Source organism: Macaca nemestrina, chromosome 5 (genome assembly GCF_043159975.1).
Source record: "Macaca nemestrina isolate mMacNem1 chromosome 5, mMacNem.hap1, whole genome shotgun sequence".
Classification (NCBI taxonomy): domain Eukaryota; kingdom Metazoa; phylum Chordata; class Mammalia; order Primates; family Cercopithecidae; genus Macaca; species Macaca nemestrina.
The window spans coordinates 22,232,544-22,246,471 of record NC_092129.1 but is presented as its reverse complement, the minus strand read 5'-3'; positions in this window follow the sequence as shown (position 1 = coordinate 22,246,471).

The window sequence follows — 13,928 nt, the reverse complement described above, 5'->3', positions numbered from 1 at the left end:
GTTTCTCCGGTCGGACGTCATGTTGTGCCTGCGCTGTCAGGTAGTCTTTTCGCGGGCGCGGGAAAAATGAATGAAGAAGAAGCGGGAAGAGCGCCATCTTTTAATGGCGGTATTAATACAGGGAAGAAGGTAAATCTAGGGAGAAGGTGTGGGATGGAAATGAATATAGCTCAGGCGTTTAATCCTTAATTATTATTCGCTATGGCCGGGGCATGCAGCTCCGGACAGTTCCCCCTTTTTATTATTTTTTTATGATAAGAAAACCCCTCGGGAACTGCGCCTGTCTTAGGTTGGGTCAGCTCACCCCCACCTTCTAGGCCTGTCATGGGATAAGGCAGCAGCAAGGGCGGCCCTCCTGTCTTAGGCTCTGATGGGGATAGTGTCCTCTTACCCGTCATTGACTGTCCAGTTCAGCACACAGGGGAGGTGGTCTTATTAAGGTAAATAAGACTCACCATTTTCAGTCATCTCAAGGCGATGATAATGAACCTGTATAGGTTTGGCCTGGAAGGCCTCGATTTGTTGTCTGACAAATGCCATAAGCTTATTAAGGATTATAGGCCCGAGAGTGAGGAAAAGTAGAAGAGTGAGTAAAGGACCAAGAAATGGCAGGAGATAGGGGAGAAGTCCATCGAGTCCAGTCCATAGTGGATTGGCAGCCAGACCTTTTCTGTGCTTTTCTAGTTCTTCTTGCAAAGTTTTTATCTTATCTCTGACGATTCCGGATTTGTTGGCGTAAAAACAGCACTTTTCCTGTAAAGCCAAACATATCCCTCCCTGTTCTGCCGTTAACAAATCTAGACCTCTTCTATTTTGGAGAACTACTTCAGCTAACGAGTCTACTTGGTCTTGTAAATCTTGTATAGTACTGGATAAGGTCTGTACATCTGAGATTAGTTGATTGGATAATTTAGTATATTGGGTTAGTGAGACTCCTAGGCCTGTGGCTCCTGTAGTAAAAGCAGTGGTGATTCCTAGTCCAGCCAACAAGGGAATAAATTGTATGGCTCGTTTCGGTCTATAAATAAAATGTTCAATAGCGGGGATGGGGATAGGTTCATCTCCAGGGATGATATCAATGTCGGGGAGAAGAGTGGCCAGAACACAAAGCCCTGTCCAATTTGTAGGTAGATACGTATATGCCATGTTGTTTCCACAAACGAAAACCGAGCCATTTATAGCACACAAAGGGTTGGTGGCATTGATTATGGAAGTACAGTTGCCAAACACAACATAGCCTAAGTCAATTTCTTTAGTGTTATTATATGATGGTGAAAAGAGGCAAGAAGAATTAGAAAACGTCATTGGTTGAACTAAGGGGGGGGGGTAATAGGACAGGAATTATTTACTAAGGATTCATTTGAGTAATTGACATAGGGCAATGAAAGGTTAGGTATGGCTAGAGGAATAGGGGGGCCCATTTTAAGACAAAGCCAACAATCGTGGGCCAGGCTTGTATTGGACATTTGAAGTAAATTGTAAGTAGCATTGAGGATATCAAAGGTTTGGGCATCGAGCCTAAAATTATCTCTAAGCTCAGGCAGGGCTAAAGGGTGATATTGAAGTTCAGGATATGGAGCTTTATGAATTTCTTCTAATTTTTTTCTGGACGATTTTAATTCTTGCAATATCTAATGGGCCTCCTCCATCAGAAATGTGAATGGGGGCGGTAGTGCTCCAGCAAACAGGCTTTCCTTTTTGGCCGTTACAAGGAGATTGTACAAGTTTATCAGTGGATCCTAATACTTGTACGTCATTGATGCCTCCAGTTTGTGTTTTTAGTAATGTGGCCGTATAATATATTCTATTGCCTGATTTGCATTGTTGATAGGAGGTATAACAGGAACTATGTACAGAAGATTGGAAAGAGCTACAAGGGCATTCTAGGAGCGGCCCACTAGGTGAGGTATCTCTTGGGGTAGACTTACATTTCCATAACTGGTTTGGCATTAGGTAAGCTGTCTTGCCCATGCAGGTCACCTGGGTGATTCTATCTGACGGAGGTTCAGATATTTGTCCCCCTCTGCAGTCACAAGGCTGGCCGTATTGTTTTCGTAATAATTCTTTTGCCTTACGAGGGTCACCAAAACCTGCATAGACTGTCACTATGTTATATAGAGCGATTATTCTCCAAAGGAATTTCATGGTAGGCTTCATTTTCTGAAAAACAAGAAGGAAAGAACTTCTCAGGGAGATTTATCTTCCCTGGACTGACAATGGTTATGATTTATTTGTCTTACCAATCTTTCAGGCAGCCATCTGGCTGCATCAATTTTTTGTGAGAAGATGCATACTGAGCCTCTTCCCCAGATTAAAACTGGATCGGGGCCATGCCATGAACTATCAAGTGGATCTTTCCATTTTACCATTGCAAACTGTTTTTGAGATTCAGGATGCCAGAAACGGTCGGCAGCTGATTTTCCATGACTGTCCAAATTTAAAAAATTAAGGATAAACAGGGCATGATTGAGTATGTTTCTGGGGGTACCCTTCACGGGGTACCAGCTCCCCCCTTTTAATTTTTTTATAATAGTTTTTAATGACAGATGAGCTCTTTCTACTATACCTTGTCCTTGGGGATTATAGGGAATGCCTGTGGTATGTTTAATTTGTAGGGTATTACAAAATTGTAAAAAGGTTTTGGCTGTATAACCAGGGCCATTATCTGTTTTGATTTGTTTGGGTATTCCTAAAATAGAAAAGCAGTGTAATAGAAGAGCTATGACATGTTTGGTGGCCTCTCCTGTTTGGAGAGTTGCACTGATGAATCCACTATAGGTGTCTATGCATACATGGATATATTTTAGTTGACCGAGTTCTGAGTGGTGAGTAACGTCCATTTGCCAAATTTCGTTGGGGATGAGTCCTCGGGGGTTAACTCCTAGATGGGGAACAGGTAAATATGTTATGCAGTTGGCACATTGTTTAACTATTTGTCGAGCTTGTTCTCTGGTAAGTTTAAACATAAGTCTTAAGGTTTGGGCGTTTAAATGATGTAAGGCATGTGCTTTTTGCGCTTGTTGCAAATTGTCTGTAGTGACTGTGGCTATGGTTTTTGTTGCCGTGTCAGCTGTTGCGTTACCTTGTGTTAGAGGTCCCGGTAATCCTGAATGTGCTCTAATATGCCCAAGAAAAAAGGGAGTAGTCCTTTTTCGGATAAGTTGTTGACATTGTAAAAATAGGTTAGCTGTGTCTGAAATATGTTTAATTTGAGACACGGTCTCTAAGAGGGGTATTGAATGGGCCAGGTAGGCGCTGTCTGTATAAATGTTAAGTGGCTGACAAGGAAAAGCTGATAGTGCTGCAATTATAGCTTGCAATTCGACCAGCTGAGCTGATGTATAAGTGGTCTGGAATTTAACGACTACATTATTGTAAGTGTAAGCGGCAAGTCCTGTGGAAGATCCATCAGTGAAAATTAGTAATGCGTCATTGAGAGGTTCCTTACTGGTAATATGGGGAAATACAAACGCATGAAGTTTACAAAATTGAATAAGTTTGTTAGGTGGGTAATGGTTGTCAATCACGCCAGTATAAGAAGCGCAAGCAATTGGCCAGGCTTCCGTATTTTGTAACAGCCAATGGATGCGTGATTGAGTGTAGGGCTGTATAATGGTAGAGGGTTCTATTCCAAAGTATTTTCTACTGTTTTCTCTTCCCAAGACAATTAGATCAGCTATGGCATCATAATAAGGCAACAAAACCTTTTTAGGGGAGGAGGGCAGGTGTACCCACATAATGGGATTGTTCTGCCAAAATAGGCCAGTAGGGGTTATTGTTGTGTTAAAAATAAGGAATATTAATGGCTGAGAATAATCAATACCGGTAACAAATTGTGTTGCAATGGCATGTTCTACCTGTTGGAGTGTTATTAATGCTTCTTTAGTAATGGACCTGGGGGATTTTGGATTAGAGTCTCCTTTTAATATATCGAAAAGAGGTTTTAACTCTCCTGTGGTGAGCTTTAAGTACGGTCGAAGCCAATTTATGTCTCCCAGTAATTTTTGGAAATCATTTAAAGTTTTTAAATGATCACGACGTATAACGGCCTTTTGATTAATGATTTGGGGTCCATTAATCTGGAAACCAAGATAAGTGTATGGATCTTGTAATTGTACTTTTTCTGGGGCTATTTGTAGTCCGGCTGCTGTTAACTCTTGTTTGAGTTGGGCGAAGCACTGTAAGACTTGTTCGCCAATTTCTCCTGCTATTAAAATATCATCCATATAATGTATAATATACATTTGTGCCCATGTTTTTCTGACTGGCTCTATAGCGGCAGCTACATATTTTTGACACAAGGTAGGACTATTGGCCATACCCTGAGGTAAGACTTTCCATTGATAGCGCTTCATTGGTTGTTTAAAATTTGTAGATGGAAGACTAAATGCAAATCTTTTCTGGTCAGCAGGGTGAAGGGGAATTGTAAAAAAGCAATCTTTAAGGTCAATAATGATTTTAAAATATTTTTGAGGAATCGCAACCGGTGAAGGCAATCCTGGTTGTAAGGCACCCATAAGGATCATAGTGATATTTACTGCTCTTAAATCTTGTAAGAGTCTCCATTTACCAGACTTCTTTTTAATAACAAAAATAGGTGTATTCCAAGGGGAATTACTTTCCTCAATATGTCCTGCTGCTAGTTGTTCCTGCACTAACTGTTGGGCAGCACTTAGTTTATCATTGAGTAAAGGCCACTGATCAACCCAAACGGGCTCATCTGACTTCCAAGTAATTGGGTCAGCGCACATTTGGGGTGCAGGTATGTCAGTGGCCTGAGCTAAAAATTTCCAAACCCCTTTTTATCAAGTTGTCCTGAAACCAGTATAGGCTGTGGGATACCGTTCTCTCCTTTTCCAAGACCTTTACCAGGGGTGTATCCTTGAGTTAACATTTGTGCAGTAACTATATCATTTGGACTACACATTATAATTTTCATTTGAGAGAGTAGATCTCGCCCCCAGTGAATGCCTTCCCGTCTAACCATAAGGTTAGAGAGGGTTTTTGATTTGTAATTGGCTGCACCCAATATATATCTGATGATCCGAAACCTTTTATATTTCTATTAGAGTATTGGATATTATTATCTGTTTTAACCAAAGGTAGCAGGAGTAATTGAGCTATTCTAACTCCTTGAGGGACAGTAATAATACTATCAATAGCTCTGGCCATAATTTTAATTTCTCCTTCATAATCATTATCGATAACTCCAGGGAGGACTTGTAAGCCTCTCATGGTGACACTACTTCTTCCTAAAAGTAGCCCAAAAGTGTTAGGTGGTAAGGGTCCATATATTCCGGTATTTAAGGTTTGCGGTCCCATTTCAGGTGTTAGTATTGTGTGGGAGGTGGAACTGAGGTCCAATCCTGCACTTCCTGGGGTTGCTCTACTAAGTTTTGAAATGGATTGCTGTTGCTGGCTGGAACAAAGCTGACTGCCCCATATGCTTGTTTCGGGGCCTGAGGCTGGCCCCTCATTCCGTTTCCCTGCCTGGGAGGTAAAGGATTTCCTTGACTGTCAGTTTTAGATTTACATTCGTTTGCCCAGTGCCTTCCTCTTTTACATCTTGGGCAAAGGCCTGGGATTTTTGATTCTGGACTCTTATTTTGGTTTTCACAGCAATCTTTTGCAAAGTGTCCCCTTTTACCGCATCTAAAACATGCCCCTTTATCTTTACCTTTGTTAATAAGGAAATCTCTTACTGTTTGGCCGCTAAAAGCGGCGGCCATGGCTAGGCCTTGTTGATATGAGGGCCCAATATCTGAACAAAGGCGAATGTATCCTGTTAAATCTGTTTTCTTTCGATAAGGTCTGATTGCCGCTTGGCAGGCGGGGTTAGCATTTTCATAAGCTAACTGTTTAACATAATCTACACCCGTTTCTGCATTTCCAAAGATTCTACCTGCCGTGGTCATAAGTCTATGCACAAAGTCTGAAAATGGCTCATCGGGTCCTTGTTTGACCACTGTGAGTGAGGCCCCTGGATCTCCTTTAACGGGAAGTTTTCTCCAGGCCTTCGTAGCAGCAGCCTGGATTTGTGAGAACAGTCCAGGGTCATATTGCATTTGGGCCTGAGTGTCTGCATAATTACCTGAACCAGTTAACATATCAAAATCCCAACCGTTTCCTGCCTGTTGATTTCTTTTAGCTGTATCTCTACAATTTTCAAAGAACTCTGACTTCCAAATTAAGTGGTCTCCCCCAGAAAGAACTGCCCTGACTAAGGTATTCCAGTCTGTAGGAGTGAGCCAATTCTCAGCTACAGATTCCACTATAGCAAGAGTATATGGAGCAGTAGCCCCATACTGAGAGGCAGCAGTCTTTAACTCTTTTATAATAGTAAAATCAAATCCAGTATGATGCCTCCAAGCCTGTCCCTGTTCATCTATGGTTTCAGTGACCGGAAAAACGTCTTTGAGGGAGGAGTCTTCTCTATGTCGGCTAGCAACTAACCCCCCTCTTGGAACATGTTGTCCAGGCCACTGAAGTGGGCACAAGGAACCCTCCATAGCGTCTGAGTTAGGTATTTTTTCATTTCCTGTTTTTAGCTTTTGGAGCCTAATTATCAATGATTGATGTAACTCTTCAAGTTTAATCTGTTCTTCTAGTTGAGCAATTTTTTGCTTTAATTCTTCTTTGGGATCTATTGCTGCCATAACAATGGGCGCAGAAGCCTCATTATGTGTCTTATTATATGGGGGTGGGTATGAAAAACAGGGAGGCAAATCAGGGTTATGATATTTAGCCGCCTCTTCCTCTAAATCATCCCAATTTATATCCGATTGATTAGGCTTATTAATTTCCTCCTCCTTTTGAAGCATCTGCAAAATTGGGTATTTTTTTGGTTTGTTTTCGTGTGGTATTTCTTTATCTATTACAGAAGGAGACTTGATTTCCTCATGATCACTTTCGAGGGAAATGAGATCTTCCTCCATATCTTGTGGAGGCTTTGTGAGGTTAGAGCGGGAGCTAACCTTTAAAATATGCTCTGTCTGAGCGACCGCAGCCATGACTTGCAGATTGGCCTCCTTCTTATCTATTAAATCTCTAATGAGGTTCCAATAAGAGAAGGCGGTTACAGGAATTTTTTCTGGCCCAAAAGTATTATAATAGTCCTGAAAACAATCCCCTACTCTACGCCATCTTTTAATATCAATAGTTCCTTCCTGTGGGAACCAAGGGCAAGTGTCTTTTACAAAATCAAAAAATTTAAACAAATCATTACCTTTAACCTTTACTCCTCGTACCTTTAAAGCCTCTTTTAATTGTCCTACATATATCTGATGTTGGCTTAATTCTTGTCCCATTTCGGACGCGTCACTTACCTTCGATTCTGACGCGGCAGGTTCCCGCGGTGATCGGAAGAGTTTGACTCTTTTTGTCTTCGTTAGCGGTCGACCGTCCTTTGGCGTCCTTTTCCTCACGGAGTCCCTCGTTTCCAGGTCCCTGTTCGGGCGCCACGTATCCCGGCCCGCGGGATAGTCAGTGTAGGCCCTGGAGGAGGGGGTGGGAATTTGGGGAACAAGAGACACGAGAAATGGAGACAAGACAGTGCTCTGATCAAGTCTCGTTTAATGGCGGTAATGCAATGCCTTATATACATTTGGAGGGGAAGGGGTTGGGCTAAGGCGGAAATGACCTCATTGCAGAAGGCGTGGCCAGATAGGTTTCGGTTTCTCCGGTCGGACGTCATGTTGCGCCTGCGCTGTCAGGTAGTCTTTTCGCGGGCGCGGGAAAAATGAATGAAGAAGAAGCGGGAAGAGCGCCATCTTTTAATGGCGGTATTAATACAGGGAAGAAGGTAAATCTAGGGAGAAGGTGTGGGGTGGAAATGAATATAGCTCAGGCGTTTAATCCTTAATTATTATTCGCTATGGCCGGGGCGTGCAGCTCCGGACATACAGTCATGTCATCTGCAAACAGGGACAATTTGACTTCTTCTTTTCCTAACTGAATACTCTTTATTTCTTTCTCTTGCCTGATTGCCCTAGCCAGAACTTCCAACACTATGTTGAATAGGAGTGGTGAGAGAGGGCATCCCTGTCTTGTGCCAGTTTTCAAAGGGAATTTTTCCAGTTTTTGCCCATTCAGTATGATATTGGCTGTGGGTTTGTCATAAATAGCTCTTATTATTTTGAGATATGTTCCATCAATACCGAATTTATTGAGAGTTTTTAGCATGAAGGGCTGTTGAATTTTGTCAAAGGCCTTTTCTGCATCTATTGAGATAATCATGTGGTTTTGGTCTGGATTTGTGTTTATATGCTGGATTACATTTATTGATTTGTGTATGTTGAACCAGCCTTGCATCCCAGGGATGAAGCCCACTTGATCATGGTGGATAAACTTTTTGATGTGCTGCTGGATTCGGTTTGCCAGTATTTTATTGAGGATTTTTGCATCGATGTTCATCAGGGATATTGGTCTAAAATTCTCTTTCTTTGTAGTATCACTATCAGGCTTTTGTATCAGGATGATGTTGGCCTCGTAAAATGAGTTAGGGAGGATTCCCTCTTTTTCTTTTGATTGGAATAGTTTCAGAAGGAATGGTACGAGCTCCTCCTTGTACCTCTGGTAGAATTCGGCTGTGAATCCCCTGGTCCTGGACTTTTTTTGGTTGGTAGGCTATTAATTATTGCCTCAATTTCAGAGCCTGCTATTGGTCTAGTCAGGGATTCAACTTCTTCCTGGTTTAGTCTTGGGAGAGTGTAAGTGTGCAGGAAATTATCCATTTCTTCTAGGTTTTCTAGTTTATTTGCATAGAGGTGTTTATAGTATTTTCTGATGGTAGTTTGTATTTCTGTGGGGTCGGTGGTGATATCCCATTTATCATTTTTTATTGCATCTATTTGATTCTTCTTTCTTTTCTTCTTTATTAGTCTTGCTAGAGGTCTATCAATTTTGTTGATCTTTTCAAAAAACCAGCTCCTGGATTCATTGATTTTTTTGGAGGGTTTTTTGTGTCTCTATCTCCATCAGTTCTGCTCTGATCTTAGTTATTTCTTGCTTTCTGCTAGCTTTTGAATGTGTTTGCTCTTGCTTCTCTATTTCTTTTAATTGTGATGCTAGGGTGTCAACTTTAGATCTTTCCTGCTTTCTCTTGCGGGCATTTAGTGCTATGAATTTCCCTCTACACACTGCTTTAAATGTGTCCCAGAGATTCTGGTATGTTGTATCTTTGTTCTCATTAGTTTCAAAGAACATCTTTATTTCTGCCTTCATTTCGTTATGTACCCAGCTGTCATTCAGGAGCAGGTTGTTCAGTTTCCATGTAGTTGAGCGGTTTTGATTGAGTTTCTTAGTCCTGAGTTCTAGTTTGATTGCACTGTGGTCTGAGAGACAGTTTGTTATAATTTCTGTTCTTGTACATTTGCTGAGGAGTGCTTTACTTCTGACTATGTGGTCAATTTTGGAATAAGTGCGATGTGGTGCTGAGAAGAATGTATATTCTGTTGATTTGGGGTGGAGAGTTCTGTAGATGTCTATTAGGAACGCTTGGTGCAGAGTTGAGTTCAATTCCTGGATATCTTTGTTGACTTTCTGTCTCGTTGATCTGTCTAATGTTGACAGTGGGGTGTTAAAGTCTCCCATTATTATTGTATGGGAGTCTAAGTCTCTTTGTAAGTCTCTAAGGACTTGCTTTATGAATCTGGGTGCTCCTATATTGGGTGCATATATATTTAGGATAGTTCTTCCTGATGAATTAATCCCTTTACGATTTTGTAATGGCCTTCTTTGTCTCTTTTGATCTTTGGTGGTTTAAAGTCTGTTTCATCAGAGACTAGGATTGCAACCCCTGCTTTTTTTTTGTTTTCCATTTGCTTGGTAGACCGTCCTCCATTCCTTTATTTTGAGCCTATGTGTGTCTCTGCATGTGAGATGGGTCTCCTGAATACAGCAAACTAATGGGTCTTGACTCTTTATCCAATTTGCCAGTTGGTGTCTTTTAATTGGACCATTTAGTCCATTTACATTTAAGGTTAATATTGTTATGTGTGAACTTGATCCTATCATGGTATTAGCTGGTTATTTTGCTTGCTAGTTGATGCAGTTTCTTCCTAGCATCGATGGACTTTACATTTTGACATGTTTTTGCAATGGCTGGTACCTGTTGTTCCTTTCCATGTTTAGTGCTTCCTTCAGGATCTCTTGTAGGGCAGGCCTAGTGGTGACAAAATCTCTAAGCATTTGCTTGTCTGTAAAGGATTTTATTTCTCCTTCACTTATGAAGCTTAGTTTGGCTGGATATGAAATTCTGGGTTGAAAATTCTTTTCTTTAAGAATGTTGAACATTGGCCCCCACTTTCTTCTGGCTTGTAGAGCTTTTGCTGAGAGATCTGCTGTTAGTCTGATGGGCTTCCATTTGTGGGTAACCTGACCTTTCTCTCTGGCTGCCCTTAACAGTTTTTCCTTCATTTCAACTTCAGTGAATCTGACAATTATGTGTCTTGGAGTTGCTCTTCTCAAGGAGTATCTTTGTGGCATTCTCTGTATTTCCTGAATTTGAATGTTGGCCTGCCTTACTAGGTTGGGGACGTTCTCCTGGATGATACCCTGCAAAGTGTTTTCCAACCTGGTTCCATTTTCCCTGTCACTTTCGGGCACACCAATCAGATGTAGATTTGGTCTTTTCACATAATCCCATATTTCTTGGGGGCTTTGTTCATTTCTTTTTACTCTGTTTTCTCTACACTTCTCTTCTCGCTTCATTTCATTCCTTTGATCTTCAATTGCTGATACTCTTTCTTCCAGATGATCAAGTCAGTTACTGAAGCTTGTGCATTAGTCACCTAGTTCTCGTGTTATGGTTTTCATCTCTATCAGTTCTTTTAAGGACTTCTCTACATTGGTTATTCTAGTTAGCCATTCGTCAAATCTTTTTTCAAGGTTTTTAGTTTCTTTGCGCTTGTTACATAGTTCCTCCTTTACCTCTGAGAAGTTTGATCGACTGAAGCCTTCTTCTCTCAACTCGTCAAAGTCATTCTCCGACCAGCTTTGTTCCGTTGCTGGCAATGAGCTGCATTCCTTTGGAGGGGGAGATGCGCTCTGATTTTTTGAATTTCCAGCTTTTCTGCACTGCCTTTTCCCCATCTTTGTGGTTTTATCTGCCTTTGGTCTTTGATGATGGTGACATACTGATGGGGTTTTGGTGTAGGTGTCCTTTCTGTTTGTTAGTTTTCCTTCTAACAATCAGGATCCTCAGCTGTAGGTCTGTTGGAGTTTGCTTGAGGTCCACTCCAGACCCTGTTTGCCTGGGTATCAGCAGCAGAGGCTGCAGAAGATAGAATATTGCTGAACAGCGAGTGTTGCTGTCTGATTCTTGCTCTGGAAGCTTCGTCTCAAGGGTGTACCCTGCCATGTGAGGTGTGAGGTGTCGGTCTGCACCTAGTGGGGGATGTCTCCCAGTTAGGCTACTCAGCGGTCAGGGACCCACTTGAGCAGGCAGTCTGTCTGTTCTCAGATCTCAACCTCTGTGCTGGGAGATCCACTGCTCTCTTCAAAGCTGTCAGATGGGGGCATTTACCTCTGCCGAGGTTTCTGCTGCTTTTTGTTTAGCTATGCCCTATCCCCAGAGGAGCTTTTTTTTTTTTTTAGTACAGGGTCTGTCTCTGTAGCCCAAGCTGGAGTGCAGTGGTGAGATCTCGGCTCACTGCAACCTCTGGCTCACCAGCTGAAGTGATCCTGCCACCTCAGCCTCCTGAGTGTCTGGGACCACAGGCACACACCACCACACCTGGCTAATTTTCTTCTATTTTTGGTAGAGACAGGGTTTCATCATGTGTCCCAGGCTAGTCTGGAACTCCTGGACTCAAACAATCCACTGACCTCGCCCTCCCAAAGTGCTGGGATTACAGGTGTGAGCCACCACACCTGGCCTGATGTTTTAAACTAATTTTTAAAATAACAGTTATATGAAAAAGCTTTTGTAACTATGACTAAAAAAATCTAGGAGCTATAAAAATTGATAACGTTTCAACATTAAAAAGAATTTTAAAAGAAATTGTGTATAGCAAAAGACAGGCAAAGTCAAAAGACAAATGATAAACTGAGGATAAGTATGATGTCTGCACTTTATAGCAAACAAAGAATTAATCTCCTTAATTAACAAAAAGCCCTTAAAATTGAGAAGAAAAATTATAAAAATAAAACAGAAAAATGGGCAAAAATAACAAATGGAAGCTCACATAAAAAGCAAAGCAAAGGGCCCTCAAGTCGTCAACTTTACGCAGGACAGAGAAATTAGATTAAAGCTACACAGACATGACACTTAACACTTATCAGATTGGTAAAAATTCTAAGCCTTAGCAACCTGTTCTGTGAGCAAAGCTATGAAGAAACAGATATTCTAGTATATTTCTAATGGAAGTCTAAAATGGCACAGCCCCTTTGGAGAAATATTTAGCAAAACCTAACAACAACAACAAAAAACATATTTATCCCTTTAGACCACCATTCCCACTTCTAGGAATACACCCTGAAGATATGACCTTACAAATATAAACAGTATATGTGGCATTTATTATGATATTATTTATAACAGCAAAAGGTTGGAAGCAACCCAGTACATTAGTAAAGAACTACTATGCAGCCTTAAAAAATAAAATAATAAAAAAAATAGGCTGGTCTCTATGAATTACCATGAAGTGATTTCCAGAAAGTATTGTTAAAGAGAGAAAAAAAAGCTAAAACAGAGCAGTATATATAGTACACTAGTTTTTGTGTAAGAAAAGGGGAAATAAGCATTACATATACACGTTTACTTATTTGGGGCAACTGAAGGAGAATGATAAACCAGAAATCGATAAAAATGGTTACACATAGGGAATGGTTGGTTCCATGTGATTTTAACTTTTCAACCATGTTAATGCTTTACATGTTCACAAAAACAAAATCAAGTGCTAAAACTGAACACAAACAGGAACAAGCATATCTAATTAATGAATCAAATGTTTATATTTGTAACATAGTCATACAGAGAAAAGAAAAAGTACTCTGACTGAACATCCTTAATAGATGTATTTAAGCCTTAGATTCTAAGGACAAAAAGATCTCGAAATTTCTCTTAGCATGTTTATTGTTAATACTAATGTTAATAATGAAATTTTGAAAATTTTTATGAATATTATGTGGCAAAACAAATAAGTAAATACATTCATGTCATAAGGAAACTATACTTTCATTGTAAGAGAAAAAGATAAAAATATAAAATAAAAAAAACAAAACCCTCTCTGATGTTAAATATGAATTGAAAATGTTAATGTGAATTCATAATTTTAAAAAATATATTTTCTAGCTCTTGTTTGCTCAAAGGACCTAGAAACAATATTATATTCTAGTATCAATGCTACCCCAATGACATGAGCACACCAAGCACACAGATCTTAGCTGCTGAATTCCATTCTTTACTGGAAAGAACCAGAGCTTCTTGGAGAAATGACTGATTCTATGTCTAGGGAAAAAAACCCATAGAGATTGTCAGCCGTGTGATACATTTATCAGCATGTGATAAAATGTTTAAGGATTAATGGAACACCCATTGGGATGACTACTGTCAAAATAACAGAAATAAAAAGTATTGGCAAGGATGTGGGGAAATTGGAAGCCTTTTGCACTGTTGGTGGGAATGTAAAATGGTGCAGCTGCTGTGAAAATAATAATTTTTTATTTTTAAAAAACTAAAAATAGAATTAGCATATAGTTTAGCATTTCCACTTCTGGCTATATATCCAAAAGAACTTAAAGCAGAGTCTTGAAGAGATATTTGTACCTCCATGTTCATAGCAGCATTCTTCACAATAGCCAAAAGATATAAGCAACCCAAGTGTCCATTTACAGACAAATAAACCAAATGTGGTATATACATACAATGGAGTATTATTCACCCTTAAAAAGGAAGGAAATTTTGACACATGCTACAGCATACATAA